At 34.1% G+C, this 18,426-nt stretch overlaps 1 long non-coding RNA gene across 1 annotated transcript; it reads left to right on the top strand.

Moving 5' to 3' along the window:
* The first annotated feature begins 12,801 nt into the window (after positions 1 to 12,801).
* Positions 12,802 to 18,145, top strand: LOC111018529 (uncharacterized). The gene is made up of 5 exons (XR_002602413.2): positions 12,802 to 12,962; positions 13,495 to 13,674; positions 13,764 to 13,853; positions 17,042 to 17,229; positions 17,344 to 18,145. It is a non-coding gene; the product is annotated as an uncharacterized LOC111018529 (long non-coding RNA).
* Positions 18,146 to 18,426: the final 281 nt, after the last annotated feature.

The following is an 18,426-nucleotide window of genomic DNA, read 5'->3' as shown; positions in this document are numbered from 1 at the left end:
TATTTTTCCAAAGGTTATTACGAAGGTATTTCAATATGGTGATCAAGCACATTGAAAATAGAGTGATACAACAACTTCAAATCAAAACACACTATCATTAATGCAAAACAACAAAGTTACAGCCCTTGAAATGAGTTCACCACATCTTTCCCTTACACAAGATTTTAGCTAGACAATGTCATAAGGGGAATCAACAATATAGGAATAAAAACAATACAAAGAGCTTAAAAGATGAAGAGAGGGAGCTGAAGATCAGCTCCCAGCAAGAGTTCTCGGCTTCTTTCTCAGCTACGGTTGCTTGGTCTTCTTCTCCTCTTGACTTCCTCGAACGGTTGGAGAGGTTTTCTTGAAGTGAGGGTTTTGTGACTGCAAGAATGAAATGAAATAATCTTGTGTGTGTGGGGGCTTCTCTTTCTTGTAGCTTTTATACTTCCTTCCGATTTTAGGGCAACAAAACAAGCTCTATGAGACCCAGCTCTCTCCCAAGTGAAACCTCCAGTTACTGTGCTAAATGTCGTTGAGAAGTCTTTTCACTGCTAGCTTGCTGCTTTTTGTCTCTTTCTAGAACCGATGTTGTAGCATCATTAAAGCTGCAGCAAAATGCTCAAAAATCAGATTATTTATATGAGCGCTAGCATTATATATAGGAGAACCTTTATTTCCTTTCTAAATTAGGTACAACTCAATGAAAATGGAGGTTAGATGAAACTATCTTTAGCTATTTTATGTGAAGTTTAGACACAAATAACTCTCTTAGGAGAGTTATCAAGTTCCATGAATATGGAGGCTAGAGATAACAATGTTGCATGGGATTGGTCTTTGACATATTCTTTTTCTTTTTTCTTTGTATTTTCTTTCTTTTGTTTTCTTTTTTTTTGTTTTGGTTTTTGTGCAAGGACGACATTTTCTTCTTTTCTTGTTAGCTAAAACTTCATGTGATCAAAAAAATCACTTGGAACCTAGTAAGGAATTGCAAATTAGTATGATTTTTAAATCATTTTCGTTCTTGGTTCGAAAAAGAAAATGAAGAAGTTGGAAATCAAAAGTGATTTTAAATCACGTTTTTCGTCAAATATTTTTCATTCAAAATAAGTGTGATCAAAAAAATCACGTTTTTGTGCAAGGACGACATTTTCTTCTTTTCTTGTTAGCTAAAACTTCATGTGATCAAAAAAATCACTTGGAACCTAGTAAGGAATTGCAAATTAGTATGATTTTTAAATCATTTTCGTTCTTGGTTTGAAAAAGAAAATGAAGAAGTTGGAAATCAAAAGTGATTTTAAATCACGTTTTTCGTCAAATATTTTTCATTCAAAATAGGTCGGATTTGAAATTAAAAGGTAAAAAGTTTCAAATTTAATCTATTTTATAGGAGAAAAAATAGATGTTCCATTTTTTTTTTTAAATTTCTTTGTATCACTCCACCTTACACCTGTATAATTATTTTCTGATTTTTCTACGCAAATTGTCAAGCATACTACAATTATTTTCTCGTTTGCCATTCTACATACATTCTTTTTGGATTAACTGCCAATCAAAATCCAAGTTGATTTTCTACTTTGCTTGGTGTGCCTCGATCAGTTTTCTTTTCTTTTTATTTCAATTTTTATATAATACTAATTTGGGTCAAACGAATCATTTTCATTCCAAATAAGATGAATTTGTAAAGAGATTGGTAGTTTGATACAATTTAAACTTCTCTTTCATTATTTTTTTTAACTACTTTGTTATATATATATTTTTATTAGTTGAAGTATTGTTTTGTAATTTTTTTTGTATGTTCTAGTGTTTTAGTATGACATTTTTGATATGTTCATTAGTTTTTATATATATATATATATATAAAATGAAGTAGGAAAATAAATGAAAAAATATGAGGGTAAGTTGGTTCACAGTTTAAGTGTTTTTGATTATAAACATATTCATTATCTTCGTTTAGATTTAAAAAATATACATTTGAATGGAAATATTTACTATTTTTTTGTTTTATTTTTTTAAATTTCATTGGAAATTCTAATTTATTAAGTTGATTGGATTAAATGCTTACACTTTTATAAATAACATCACTATTTCATATTAAAATATTATATTATTATCACTACAATATCATACAAAATTGCAAAGGCATAATGTCGTCAGATGTTATACTTGTTAATTCATCCAAACAAGAAATTTGAATTTGAATGATTTAGAATCAATTTGGTTGCAAATACAATTATAATTTTCAAAATTATAGTTGTAAATGCATTAATGACAAATTTTCAAAATTGTCATGTTCTCCTTTTTCTTGATGCCTTAATCCATGACAGTTATATAACTGTCACGAATTATGTTAATGACAGTTTTAACTGTCATTTAAATTCGAAATCATTTCAATCATTTAAAATCCTAGAATTCGAAATCATTTGCTACCAAATCTAGAAGCCAAATGGAGCATAAATATAGATGTTATACACAGAAATAAGTAATTAAGTTGAGTACATATCATAAGGGATTGAGGAAGCAACTGACGGAGAACCGAACCAGACCGAGAAGGGCTCAGTCCAGACCCCGGCTCGACCCCACGGCCAAGCCCGGAGATCATTTGCCTTTAATCGACATTTCCTTCCACGCCTTGTCACCACGAGCTAAGGCTCCACTGTAGAAGGTTCTGGAACCATTCCAGCATCTATAAAATAAGCGATGCAGTCTAACCCTAGGGGGCAAGTAACACACTGGAAATTCACCATTTCTCAACTCCCCTTTGCTAACTTAGGCATCGAAGCCCGTGTAACTAAAGTCACACCGGTTTAGGTTGATTCGGTTTTGCAGGTTCCAGTTCCCTAATCAACGAGTTAGGTGTAAGCAAGAGGGTGAACCGGAAGGTCGAAATCCTCATATCAACATTTGGCGCCTTCTGTGGGAACGAAAGAAAAATCAGCTGAACAACATGACATCGGAAAGGAGTCCACGGGGTTTTGACGATGACTGCCACACGAGGAGAAGGTTAAACTTGGATGACCCCCTGATAAGAGGACCCGAGGGTGAAACGGGATTGAGTCGACAAAACCCAGAGCACCAAGAAGGACTGCCCAAGGTGCCTACGACAACAACCCCTGAACAGCTCCAAAGTCAGTTCGCAGCCTTAGAGAGAAAGGTGGAGGGGATGCTTCAACACATGACTCAACTACTTCGACAACTAGAGCCACGAGAGGCCAGCGAGGAACCCCTCATCCGAGATCCCCCGAAAAGAAAAAATCCCGGTAGAGAGTGAGACTGAGGAGTCAATGAACAGTGCAGGGAGCAAATTGAGGCTAGGAGGCAATAGCAAACGACAAACTCAGATTTTCGACTCCCAAGGCCAGCAAAAGGACAAAAAGTGACAGAGGTCTCCGGTACCAAATGTGAGTAAAAGCAACAAAAATAGACAGAATGCAGGGACCGTAGACCTCGACAAAGACAAGTCGATGGATCGACCTGAGTTGTCTGAGAAACAACAAAGTAGGAAAATGGTTCGATCTAGAAGAACTACTGGATCAGGCCGATTCACTATTTACAGAATAAATCATGGGGTAGAAGGTCCCTCCAAAATTCAAGCTACCAACTGTGAAGCAGTTTGATGGGTCAACCGACCCAGTAGATCACATGGACGCCTACCGAGAATGGATGGACATTTATGGAGTATCAGAGGCGATCAGATGTCGGGTATTCTCGACGACTTTGAGCGGGTCAGCCAGGGTATGGTTTCGACAGTTGAAACGAGGGTTGATCTCGAGTTTTAAAAACCTAGCCAAGGCGTTTGTGACCCAGTTCGTGGGAGGACGAAGTTGAAGCCGACCTGTAACTTATCTACTTACCATCAAACAGAGGACAACAAAGAGCCTTCACGACTATGTGGCCAGATTTAACGAGGGAAAGTTGCAGGTTAAAGGTCTCAGGGATGCAGTTTCTCTGCTAGCCTTCATGTCCGGCATCAAGGATGAGCACCTTTCATTCTCTTTTGGGAAGAAGACGCCGAGCACATTCTCGGAGGCACTCAGTCGAGCTCAAAAGTACATGAGCGCAAGGGAATTCTTCTATTTAAAGAAAGAACCCGAGGAAAAGTAGTCCGACCTGAAGAAGAAGAGATCTGGGGATATGCCTCAATCTTCGAGATGAGAGAAGAGAGATCGGATCAACTAGAAGGATCTGCCCCGGAAGTTGGAAAAGTATACCTCGACCACGGTCCCGTTCGAGCAAGTGTTGATGGAAATCAATGACCAAAGGTTGCTCAAATGGATGGAGAGGATGAAAGCACCTCCTAGTAAAAGAAGCAAAGGGCGATATTGCCTTTTCTATCGAGACCACAGCCATGCCACCCAGGATTGCTTTGATCTCAAAGAGGAAGTGGAAGGACTCATCTGGAAAGGATATCTCAAGGAGCACGTAGAGGACCTTAAAGCGACACAGAATAGTGAGAACGACTGTAAGTCACATGCTCGAGAAATCCGAACAATAATGGGAGGCCAGTAGAAAGAGAATCGGGCAGAAAGAGGAAGGCGAGCGTGCAGGAGACTCGGACGACATGATGTTTGCCATGCATTTGTAGTAGAACCACAGACAAGAATTGAGTTCTTCGAGGATGAGGCGACTCATCTCCTTCACCCACACAACGATGCACTAATCATCACTCTAAAAATAGCTAATGCGAAGGTGCACCAGATCTTGGTAGATAGGGGCAGCTCAGCAAATATCATCTCCCTGACGGCCTACAAAGCCATGAGCTAGGAGATAAAGGTCTTAAGAGTAGTCTAGCACCGCTAATAGGGTTTAAAGGAGAGCGAGTCATTCCTGAAGGAAGGATAAAATTGCCAGTGACATTCGGGAGTGGGCCAAAGACCGTCACTAAAATGGTAGATTTCTTGGTCGTCGACTATGCATCCTCCTATAATGCGATATTAGGTAGGCCGACAATGCACATGCTCAGGGCGATACCATCTACATATCACCTGGTCTATGAAATTCCCAACACCCGGTGGAATTGGTGAAATCAAAGGAGAGCAGCGCGTACCTCGCGAGTACTACTACACTTCGATGAGGGGCAACGACAAGGCTTTTACTGTGGGGGGCCATTGATTTCTTTTCCTTTCTTTACTCTTTCTCTTCAACTTACAAGTATGATGGATCTGAGATTGTTCTCATTTCTTTGGTTTTCTAGAAATTTTAGATTATTGATTTCGTATATTCAATAAAGTATCTGTTATTTGGGTTCCCTGTTAACTCTATCTTCTTAAAAGTACCATGTCTTATCTACAAACATACTCTCAAAGAGCAAAAATTGACAATGCGCTACCTTGAGAGTAGGGGGCATCACAGCTATAAGATAAGAGCGATAGGTCATAATCGGAAGACTCGAGGAAGCGGACAGCTTAAGCCGAGCCCTGCTCGGCACCGACCAGGGCTCGGGTCATTCGACTATGCATCGACAGACTACTTAAGATATAACCAGACTACAAGCGCGACTTTGCATTGACAAAATTGGAAAGAACGATTAAACAATCTCAACACGGCCAAACCAAAAGCGGGTCAATTGACCTAGCACGGTTAAAACGTAAAGATGGAGTAAAGTCAAAAGCCAAACAACAACAGGTGTAAAACCATTGGCCATGGCCAAAATGTTAGAAACCTATGCAAGTAAAGGCAGCAAAATCAACTTCATTAGGGTTAGAGCCGTAAGCCAATATTTGTTGGTAACAGAGGGTTAATTGGTAATTCCAAAACGAAATACAAACGAAAAGGCGAATGGCATAACAACGCCATAAAATTCGTAAAAGCACTAAACACAGGCAAAGCAACTCGTTACCCTCTCAGGCAACCATACTATTCATCATCATCATCGTCCATGTCGATAGGAGCGTCACGGTCAGCTTTAAAACGCTTCGGAAGGAAGGAGTAATCAATCTCGGGGAGTGTATTAGAAACCTGGCGAAAGGACCAGGAAACGCCGCATTCCATGGCAGAATTTTGCAAGTCGACGTACTTTTGAGTTTTCTTGTATTGAGGCTAAGAATTCAGAATCAGTGAGCCGAGCGTTGGCTTCATCGAGCCTCCTTTGCAGGTTGGCTAGCTCGTATCGAAATTTTATTTTCTCCGTTTCCAACTCACGCCGGGTGTTCTCCAGAAGGCTGTTGGCCTAGTTAAGGGAAGAGAGATCTTGATTCAACTCTTCCCGAGAAGCATAGTGGTGGCAGAGGTGGTTAAGTTCATCGGTAACCCGACTCGAGAACACCACTAGACGATTGAAAACCTACCAATGTCAGAGACCGACATTAGGGGAGACGCTATGACAACTATCTGAAGCTACGAAGTACTCACTGCATGGAGGTCGCTGAGGCATGTGCCGATACTGTGCTGAGGGTTTGATAGGCCAAAATCTGACTCGCCTGATGATTCACCGAGCCCTTGCCAAAGGCTAAATGCCCTTTCCAGGTAGGTCGCCCCATCGACATCAGTGTTATATGGGCCAAAGAATGGAAAGATTGAAGCCTGAGAAGAGCTCCCTGGATGACCACGAGAGGCGGACGGGACAGACGTCCCTTGCAGTCGAGCAGAACGCTTCAGGGCTGTAGAAGGCATGGAGGATCGAGCTTGCTAAGAAAAGGGTTCCTCCTCGATCAAATCAGTCACTTCAATATCCGAAGCACGGCTAAAGCCGGGTCCCGAGCTCCGAGCATTTCGATGGCGTTCTCTTTCATATAGGCAGGTGCTCCGTCTCGACATTTCTATGAATAGAATAGAAATAAAAAGCGACTTCCACGCAAAATGAAGAAAAGATTTCGACAATTACCTGGAGGATTGTGAGGGGGGGCCAAGCCAAAGTCTACAAGGTTCTGCTCCTTAACCAGATCCGAGCCCCAGCGCTCGGTATCTGGTAAATGAATGACGATATGGTAGAAATTTAACGCTTCGACAGTAAGCTCACAATTACAAGGAGCTGTCAACAAAGAAAGATAATAGTCAGAATAGACGTCTACGGAAGTCTCGATAGAGCTCGAAAATCTACTTACCTAACTCCCTGCACCCATTCGGGACAGGAAAAAATAGTCTTCTCTCGTCACGGGCTAGCCAGTCGCCACCGACAATGAACCACTCGTCCTTCCAATGCTTCACTGAGGAAGGACCCATAACAAGAATTTGATTCCGGGAACTAACATAAAAGTGAAAGTTATCCTCGGGACTATATTTGAGGTAATAAAGCGACATGAAATCCGCGGCGGATAAAGGTTGCTTGCCCCCGAGGTACGACCATAAAATGAAGCAACTAATCAACGTAGACCATCCATTTGGAACGATTTGAGAAAGAGCTACTTGATTGGAAGCTAAGAAATTTTTAAGGAAAAGAGGCAACGATAGATGGACTCCGAATTGAAACATGGCTGCATAAAAAACAACCTCACCAAGAAAAGATCTGTCGATACTTTCTCCCAGATTTGGAAGACAAAGGCTAACCGAATCTGGGATACGGTATTTTGAACGCAAGCGAGGAAGATTCCTCGCCATAAGAGTGGATTTATCCACCCAGGACGGGCGATAGGATCGAGATTTAGACGACCGATTCAACGATTATCCATCATCCGAGGAGGTCAACTCGAAATTAAGGTCATCCATGAGAATAGAAAACACAACAAAAAACGAGTAAAGAGAGGTATACGTTGTAAGGAGGATGATAGGAAATGGAGAAGGTGAAAGGGTTTAAATAGCCCATAACACAAGAGTGCAGCTCTCGGTCTAGTGGTCTTTGATCAAAGGACCAAGGTGTGCTCAGATCTGCACCCTATGAGCTTGGTCACGGGTCCTATAGGTGATGCGACAGCCACATTGACCGCCTTGGGTCTTGTGAAGGAGGGAAAAGCCAACATGTGATTTTCTCGTGTCCTGTGAGGATGTGACAATTCGATTGTCCTCTTGGGTCCCACAATGGCAGAACGACACAGTTGACCAACGATCTTGGACCGTGAGAACCGAGGCGTGCTCGTCACGACCCCCGAGGAACCCGTGACCTCCTCAATCACGGGTCTGACTTGGCATCGATCACAGGTCTGACATTGGGAGGAAAATCAAGACAAAAATGTTGCATACTCCCAAGTTGATGGAAATAGATTTGGAAGCATCACCTTGGGAGTAGGGGGCAATTGTTATACACAGACATCAGTAATTAAGTCGACTACAGATCAGAAAGGATTGAGGAAGCAACTGACAGAGAATCGAACCTGCTCGGTCTCGACCCTTCCTCGGTGCCGAGCCGGGCTCGGCCCACGGCCAAGCCCGGAGATCGTTTGCCTTTAATCGACATTTCCTCTCAAGCCTTGTCACTACGAGCTAGGGCTCCACTCTAGAAGGTTCTGGAACTATTCCCCCATCTATAAAGTAAGCGATGCAGTCTAACCTTAGGGGGTAGATAACACACTAGAAATTCACCATTTCTCAATCCCCCTTTGCTAACTTAGGCATTGGAGCCTGTGTGACTAAGGTCACATCGATTTAGGTTGATTCGGTTTTGCAGGTTCCAATTCCTTGATCAAAGAGTTAGGTGTGAAGGAGAGGTGAACCGAAAGGTCGAAATCCTCACATCAACAATATATGTTGGAGTTATTACACCAAAATTTCAAAATGATAATGGCATGATATGACTTTTTTAGGCTCTCAATGACATATTTATTCATTTCTATATAAACAAAAGATGAATGTCATAGCAAAATATTAATGTTAGAAGGACATTCAAAATCCATGAAGTTCACCAATTAGGTGTGTATTATGGAGAGTCGCCAAAGTATTTTGAGAGTTCAAAAGATTTGGTCACGTCAAATATTTTCGTTTTTCATGCTTTACTCCTTTGGAGATCATTTCAATATGTCAAAGTAAGGCATAAATTTGACATTTCAGCATGCCAGCTAATCTAAAGTGTTACTTTATGAGTCAAGGTTTCTCAAATGTATTAAAATATACGCAAAAGATTACAAATATATGTATAAGAAAAATAGGTAGTATGTATTATAAGGTAGGTCAAGAAAGATAGTCAATTTGCCCCGTTATAATGTCATGGTATAGGTCAATAGAAAAATAACCAATTTTTCCAATATAGTGTATCGTGAACGTTAAAACAAGGACGTTTTCCAACTCAAAGCTCAAGTCTCCATGGTAAAGAAATTGAGGTGTTAAGTTTGAGAAGGATAATTGGATCAAAGATATTTGATGAGTGGTTAACTGATAGGATATGGTTTTAAGGACAATGAAATGGAGCAACTATGGAGCAACATTCATATCTTCTACCTTTCCTTTTTAGAATTTCTTCTCCATTTCTTCTCTCTCTTTCACAGACGAGATTCTACTTTGTTTAAACATGATATATGAAGATCTCAATCGCAGAGAACTAATACCAAGATCTTAGACTTTAGCAACAAGAAAGCAATTAAGCTCTCTAAGAATTAAATCTAAATTTCACAGGATAGGAGAAAAAGGAAGAAGAAAATCGATTTTACAGGGGTTTGATTCCAGATTGAGTCTACGGGTGTTGTTTTAGAATAAAATGTTATCTTTTTAAAATTTCGAATTTACAAAAGCATAAAAAGATAAGTTTTTATAAACAGAGGAATGAAATCTTTTTAAATAAATTTGGTGGTTATGGTTTGAAAAAGAATCTTAGCAACAAAAAAAAAGTTTTTAGCAATAAAATTTGTTTGGAGTAAATTTGATTTTTTTGTTAAATTATGAAATAAAAGATTTTCTTTTAAAAATCTCTCATACAAAAAAACATTAAAAAAAAGCTGTTTTTTTTAATCAACCAAAATTCGCAATTTTTCTTTCAGTTTTAAAAAATAAATTAAAAGTTTTGTTTTTTTTAAAAAAAAAATTTGCTACCTTAGGTGTTGGTGCAGTGGTATAATGCTATTTGAGACATTTAAAATTAAATACAAAAGTATTTTCTTTTTGACAAATAAAATAATAGAATAATTTCTAATAAAATATGGTACAATTTTTTAAAGGAGTGTTGTAGGGTGCTGACACGTACCCTACGCTCGAGCTCTCGAACCAAAAATCTATTCTTTGCGGATCAAGTTTTTTTAAATAGGTGACCAATCACACCTTATAGATCATTGGTAGCGACTCCAAACCCTTATCTCGAAAGAGACTTTTCGGGAGATAAAGTCGGTCGCTTCGCATCGCGATGGCGTGCGACAGTGTTCATCTTTAATATTTGTTTTATGATAATTTGGGTTGCTATAAATTTGTGCATAAATTATTTTTGCTTAAAAATTTTACTTAGTTAATTGATTTATGCTCAAAATCGAAAAAAATTGGGTAAATTGATGTTCACATTATTCACTCCCTCTAATATTGGCATACCGATCCAACCGGATTTAATTTGTTTTTTTTTTTTTTAAGTCAATAGTGAAAAGATGAGTGAGCAGTTAGTTTATGATGGCCGTAACGGATAAAAATGAAGTTGAAATGGTTTCGTAATTCAAAGATTAAAGACCTAGCCCTTCTACTACAACTTAACATGCAAAATAAAAATTCACAGAGGCAAGTGTGCCTGGCAGGCACCTGAGCAAGTTGTATCAGTTATGCTTCTTAATCAGTTTATGTTTTAAGTTAATTACCATTATTTCTATTAATAATTAAGCCTTCATTTGATTTTTCTATACCGTAACTAAAGGATAAGACCCTGTGTATAGGTTTCTTAACAAATTCTTTATTTCTAAAGTTTCCTTCCCTTAGTTGTTCATTCAGATTTTAAAGATTAATACTCGACATTTTCAGAATCAATTAAATTAATCAATCCCTTAATTGGCCAATCAAGTTTTTAATTTATAAATTCAATCCGAATGAAGGAAATAAACATGTTTTGCAAGACTTACCACCGTGTGTTAAAGAGAAAATTTAAGTTTTCATAGGACTAAAATTAAGAATTTAGTTCATACATGTTGGGATTTTATAAAAACAAACTCATTAAAAACTGAAGTCAAAAGAATTTTTTAAAAATAAATTGGAGATTAACAGTATATGAAATGTCAAGGAACCGACTTGGACTTTATTCTTGCTCTTTCGAGTCTAAAGGGAGTTAGAACTCGTTCAAATCCACAAGAATGTGTTATTCACAAGGATGCTCAGAAGATAAACGAGATCACAGGAAGAAAAGAAGAAAAAATAATACTTCGATTAATGAACATTAATGTTTACAGAATTTACTTTAAACAAAGTAGTTGCTGGAAAATAATTTAAGAAAAATAATGTCTTACAAAAGAATCACGAAACTGCAACTTAAACAACTGAACTAGAACAATTTAAACTTTATTCTTTACTTCTGCTGCTTGATTACTCTGTTACTGGGTTTCCTTTCTCTAATTCAAGGAAAGGAATTTCTCTGCTTCTTAACTTGTTCTTCCTCATTGGGTATGATTTTGGAAGTATCACATATTTTCTTGTCTACTTTCTTGAGTTGAAGAACCAATCAAAAAGTTCATGTCATTCCCAGTGTTTTTTATTTTTATTTTTTTTAGGATGATTCTTGTTCCTCCGGAAATAAAACCAATTTTGTTGCTTAAAAAAAAAAACATTGCTGAATCTTAATACAATATGAAATATTTTTTAAAAACTAATTGTTTATAATAGTAGATAATAATTCTAAAAATAATTCATATATACTTATTACACTTTTTTAAATTCTAAAAATAATTAAAATTAATTACAAAATCAGTAATTTTTCCTACAAATATCCGGTCCCAAAATAAAAATTCTTTAACTTGGTTCTCAATTCTCAAACCGAAGAATGGGGTGAACATGATGGACTAAAAATATTCACCAACAGGAGAATTGATATGACTAGTAGCTATTCATATTTTTTTATTTTTTATTTATTAAAAAGAATAGTAGCTTTTCATATTTTTTATTCTTTATTTGTTTTACTATAACTAACTTCTTTAAAATAGGCAGTGGTTTAATTACGCTATGATCCCTGAGGGCTAGTTGTTTGGGCTGACAGCAATACAATGACGAGCACAAATTTGATAGATTATATTTATTTTAGTCCCTAGTGTTATCAGTAATAATTTTATGTTGTCTTTTTTAGTTTCAATTTAATTCACTTACACTTTTACATTTTTTTCAATTATATTGTTTCCATAGCGAAAGTTAAAATTGTTTATAATAAATTTACATGACATGATATTCACTGAGAGTTCGACAAAAATTTAGATGAGTAATTATGCCTCTTAAGAGAGAATTATTCGACCATTACTCACTAAAAATAGGTGTGAAAATTTCAAATTTCCAAAAATTTAGATTTTCTTTTTCAAGTGGCTTAATTTCTCATCCAAATTTATACTAACTTACTATATTTAAATTTATCATCATTCCAAATTTAGACACTTACCCAAAAAGTAGAATTAAAAAAATGTTAAAACATAAGTCACCATTGAGTACGCTCTAGACTATTAATTAATAGTTGAGATCGTTAACATAAACATAGCTCAACAATAATTCACACCTACACCTCTACTCCTTTACTCTTTTTTTTTTTTTTTTTGAGGTAAGGTTCAAAGGTGCATCCCCAATTTGTTATATTCGAAAGAAAAAAAATATAGTTGTTGAGGTTCATTTAAAAAAAAAAAAAGGAAATTTTGTTTCTTTCCACTTTTAGGAATAAAATACAATAGGTGTAAAAGGCAGTTTGAAAGAAGAGCGGAGAAACATGACGTGTTGGTTTTGCAGCAACTATTTGGTTTGTGTTGGTTACTTCACACGTAAATTGCCTTTTTCTCTTCTTCATGATATATTAAGCAACATTAGAGACTTAAGCAGTTTCCTTTGGAAGGCAGACATGGGAATTTGATCCTCATGCAGGCACTCCCGAGGACCGAGCTCAAGTCGAAGCAGCACGTCAAACTTATCATCAAAATCACAACCCTATCAAATGCGATGCTGAGTTGCTTTGGATAATTCAGGTTTGTTAAACCACTCATCGTTGGGTCAAGTGACAAAAGTTTAGTCCCTAAATTTTTTGAATTGCGTCTAACCTTAACATTAAAAATGGTCTAATAAGTCCATGAATTTTTATCCTTGTATTTAATAGGATCTTGAACTTTGAAGTGTCTAGTAGATCCTAAATTTTAAATTTTGTATATAAATTTTGAAAAAAATTCCAATGGCGTAGCCTTGTGTGTAATAGGTCATCTCTTACGTCTTTTCATTTTGCGGCTAACAAGTCCCTAATTTTTAGAGAGTACTATACATTAGGGCCTATTTAGACATAAGATTAAAAGTTTAGAGACCTAGACACTTTTTAAAGTCTAGAGTCCTATTAGATACAACTTAAAAAGTTTATGGACCTATTAAACTATTTTCAAAGTTTAAGAACATATTACATATAATCTTAAAAGTTATAGGGATCAAACTCGTAATTTAACTTATTAGTTATCAGTAATTTACTCTGATATGGTCTGTAATTTTTATATATTTTTTTTTTTGGAGATGCAGTTTCTAGGAGAGAAAAATTTCAAACAAATCATTCCAAAAGTAACAGTGGAGGAAGGAATAATGATAAAAGAATGAAACGGGCGACCATTGCATTGAGAAGAGCTGCACGTAGCCTTGCAAAGGAACCATGGCCACTCGCTTGCACAAAATTCTAGCCCTTTATTCTTTTTGCCTCCTCTGGTACACCTATTTCTATTTATTGTAACATTTATTTTATCTCACCATGTTACATCACATATAACTTCTTTTTTTTTTTTTTTTTGAAAAAGGTATTTGCACGGTGCATTATAGGACATATTAACACTATATTGTCAGAAGAACATGGAAAGGAAATTCTTCCCTATACATTCTATCATCAGGTAAGAAAAGTTGTTAATTAGAGCTCATTTAGTAATGTTTTGTTCTTTGTTTGCTTGTTTTTTATTGTCAATTTTAAAGATATATAAACATTAATAACTATTTCGGTTTCTCCTTTCTCATTTTTAATAAACAAGTATCTAGCATGTGTGTTGCACGTTGTAATTTATTTATTTTTTTAATCTGTAATTTATTTTTTTTTAATCTAAGTGAATAGTTATTAAGGAAGTATCCAAAGTTTTTTCAATGAGTAATAGGCTAAAGAACAAGAAAACTTAATTAATAATCATATCACCGCATGTGATGGGATCAGAAATGTAATCTCATTTTTAAATTTTATTTTGAAATAATTAAATCAAAGAATTCAAACCATTCAGAAATTTTTTAGAACAAAAGGAAGCAGTATCAATTATATATACATATATATATAACCCAAGTATAGAAGAAATTCAGAAATATGTATACCAATAATTGATACCTATATTTTAATATTAATTATTTTGAAACATCTTTGTCTCTTATTATTGTTTAAAATCAAACTAATAATTATTTATCAAATACAATATAATATAATTGCTAGACAATACTATTTTGCAATTAGAAAAAAAAATTAGTGTATCATGCTCTTTTTAAGGAGAAGGGAAAAGAGGAAGAAAAACAAAAAGATTAATGCAAAAGTTTTGTGTATAGAAAAACAGACGAGAGAGCTCTCCATATAGTTGTAGAAGTCAAAACAAACCTATTTTAATAAATATTAACTATTTAATCTATTAGTATTTATGCTATCATCCTTTCCTTTTGCTCCTATTTAAATTGTTAAAAAAAGTTAATGTCATTTTTTGAAAAAAAAATCCCAAGATTATTAATATTGTCAATATTAAGAAAATAGTGTAAAAATTTCTGCAATAAATAAAATTTTTAACATATAAATATGATGAATGATATTCGCCTAGTTACCTTTTAGAATTTAGATAAAATTAATCTGAAAATTGGAATTGTAGGAGAGAAAAATAAAAACAATAATAATAAAAAAAGAAATACAAGAAAAAAGAAAGAAATGAACCACTAATTAAGATTTTGAAAATGAGTAGAAGAGACTTTAATAGTTGTAAGAAAGAAAATAGGTACCAAAACTCTTGAGATTCACAACTTTTAATATTCTATAATTAAACACTATTAAATAAATAATAATGAGAAATCTTTACCAATTCTAACCTTTTAAATGCAAAGCTAATTGAATGCCAATAGTATTTCAAAATACAAATTAAAAAGAAAATAAAAAAAACTGATTTTCAAAACTGGCCGATAAAGAACTCTAGAAGGGTAACTTATAAAAAGTGATAAAAAGGACCTATATGATATTTAATAAAAAGTGTGTAAAAAATTCTCCAATAAATATATATTTTTTTAATTTATAAATATGATGAATGATATTCGCTAATGAATTATGTGCATAGATATTTTACTTTCACCAATGTAGATAAAATTGCTCTAAAAATTAGAATGTGATCTACTGTACTAAAATAAAAAAAAAGTTATAAGAGAGAAAAGTAAAAACAATAATAATAATTAGAAGAAGAAAGAAAGAAACGATCTCAGATTGGTTTTAGAAATGAGTAGAAGAGAGTTATTTAATACTTGTAAGAAAGAAAAGAAGTTGCAAAACTCTTGAGATTCTACAACTTTTAATATTCTATAATTTAACACTATTAAAATAATGATGAGAAAAATTTTCATGTTATAATCTTTTAAATGTAAAACTAAGTGAATGCACGACTTTTAAAAGCCAAAATAAATTAAACATATTTATTTTTTCTTAATAGGATCAGGTGTTTAAAAAATAATTAAAAAGAAATCTAATGAATTTCAAAACTGGCCGGTAAATACGAGGGTAACTTATAAAAAGTGATAAAATGACATATATGGTATTTAATAAAAAGTGAAAAGTAATTTTGTAAAAAAAAACTAATGTCATTTTTATTAAAAAAAAACCAAGATTATTAATATTGTCTATATTTAAAAAAGGTGTACAAAATTTTCCAATAAATAAAATTTTTAATATATAAATATGAACAATGATATTCGCTAATAAATTATGTGCGTGTATATTTTTATTTTTTATCAATGTAGACAAAATTGCTATAAAAATTGGAATGTGATGTAGTGCACTAAAAAACATAGGAGAGAAAAGTAAAAACAATAATAATAAATAAATAAAAAGTAAAAGAAGAAGAAAGAAAAAAGTGGAACTCAAAAATTGGTTATGGAAATGAGTTGAAGATTATTTTATAGTTATAAGAAAAAAGAAAAAAGTTGCAAAACTTTTGAGATTTGACCGTGTATAATTAAAAATAAGAGAGTTTTTCATATTAAAATATTTAAAATGTAAAATTAAGTGAGACGAAAATAGAATCTCAAAAGACAAATAAATTAAATCTATTTATTTTTTCTTAATAGTATGATTCAAGTGTTTCAAAAAAGAAACAAAATAAGAAAAACTAATGAATTTCATAAGCGGCCGGCGAAAACCTCAAGACCGTAACTTAATTAAAAAAAAGTGAGAAAAGGATATACATAAGTATTTAATAAAAAATACGGGGTAATTTTGTTTAAAAAAAGTTCGTCTGCATGCACTTCTGTATATATTGTAGATGTTTCTAAAATTGTATAGAAATTTTGAAACCAACCAAATCAGATTTTTTGTTTCTTAGTTCTTTTTTCCAAAACATAGATAAAAACATCTGTTTATCATTTTTTTGCCTAAAAAATATATTATAAATTAAAATATATATATATATATATATATATATATATATGTAACATAAAATTTTGAAAATTTAATTTGAAAAATTAATTTCATATAAATCCTTTACTTTTGTTTTCTAATTTTAAATTTTAGAGAACATTCATGAAAAAAAATGTTTACCATATATGTTTCTATTTTCTTTTTTCAATTAAAAGAAAATGATTAGAAACAAGAGATAATACCTTATTCACAATTATATTTTTTCTTGACTGAAAAAGAGAAAACGAGAAAGAAGAAAATAAAAACATTACCAAACGTAAATCGATTGAAAAAGAAAAAACACAGCTTTACAAACTTCCTACTTTTTTTTTCTCTCTAATCCACTTCTTTATTAAATTTTAGCAATATTGCCAATGAACTTATAAATAAATTCTAACGTTTCAGAATGAAGATGGTGGATGGGGATTGCACATTGTAGGAGAAAGTTGCATGCTTTGCATTGTTCTAAACTGTATTCTATTGTGTTTGCTTGGAGAGAACCCGATACGAACGCTTGAGGTAGAGCTCAAAAATGGATTCTAGATCACGGAGGTGCCTTTTACATACCTTCTTGGGGAAAGATTTAGCTTGCCGTGAGTATTCACTAGTAGTACACTACACTTGATTAGCATTATTATTATTATTGTTGTTGTGTAACTTTGTCTTTTTTTATAAATTGAATTTTATGAAAATTAATTATTGTATAGAGTATACGAGTGGGAAGGAGCAAATCCAATGTCCTATGAGAACATCAAATGGAATCCGACGCGACATTATCATGCAAAGGTATTTATTAAAAATTCAATTATGGAGCCTATTAATTAACTGAAAGAGGCCACTCCATTAAGGTAGCTCTCTCACTAGTTTAGGAGTACAAATAATTATGTTTTTTTTAAACATCAACATAATTGCTCTCCACCTTGATATACGAATCATATTACTCTAACCAACTTCTAATCTCACCCTATCTTCATAAAAATTACGACTTTCTTTGAAAGATTTTTGCATTTAATGCATTTTTTTTTCATATAAATGGTAGCTTTGCAGTTATGTCCTCTCGCTACAAGAATTTGATTTTTCCCAATGCCTTAAAATGTTGGAAAAATACCCAAAGAACTTTGAGAGTGATTTCTAATGATAAATATTTGCTGGCAAAAGCATCTACAAAAGTGCCTCAGAAGAGCATATTGACAACTTTTTTCTAGAAATGTTAGCAAGTCTATACATCTGTCGGCGTTTATAAAACGTTAACAGAGCGGCCCTCTACAAACAATGTTTTAAAACGTCGGCACATGTATAGTTCTCCCAACGTTTTCGTTTTAAAAACGTTGGTACGAAGAGCTTTCCATCTGCCAACAGTTTGAATATTACAAAAGTTAAGGAGGCTCAACCACTCATGTGAAGCTTTATTTTATTTCGACTATACATACGAATATAACAAATTAAATTAGATGTTGAAACAATGACAGACAATAAAAAGCGTATCGTATGGACGGTAGTTTTTGAAAATTTACTTGTGTAGTAGCTACAAGCAATATGTGTCATTGTGTCATACTTGAAAAAGAGTGTGTAGTGAGATAGGGTAGAAATTTGATCATAAAAACAGGGTTGGGGCAATATATTGTTGGGAAATAGGGAGAAGACGAAAAAATTAGTCTATCTATGAAGATTTTAGGATGAAAGAAACGTAGGAGAGAAGTTTACATTATTATTTCAATCTAACTACAGAAACCTAAAAAGCCTAATAAAAAAAAAAAAAGAAATGGGAAGTGTTAGGAAACGAGGAGTTC

This window comes from Momordica charantia (assembly GCF_013281855.1).
Source record: "Momordica charantia cultivar OHB3-1 chromosome 8 unlocalized genomic scaffold, Mcharantia_2.0 BLBB01000008.1, whole genome shotgun sequence".
Lineage (NCBI taxonomy): Eukaryota > Viridiplantae > Streptophyta > Magnoliopsida > Cucurbitales > Cucurbitaceae > Momordica > Momordica charantia.
This window is presented reverse-complemented; position numbering and strand designations above follow the sequence as displayed.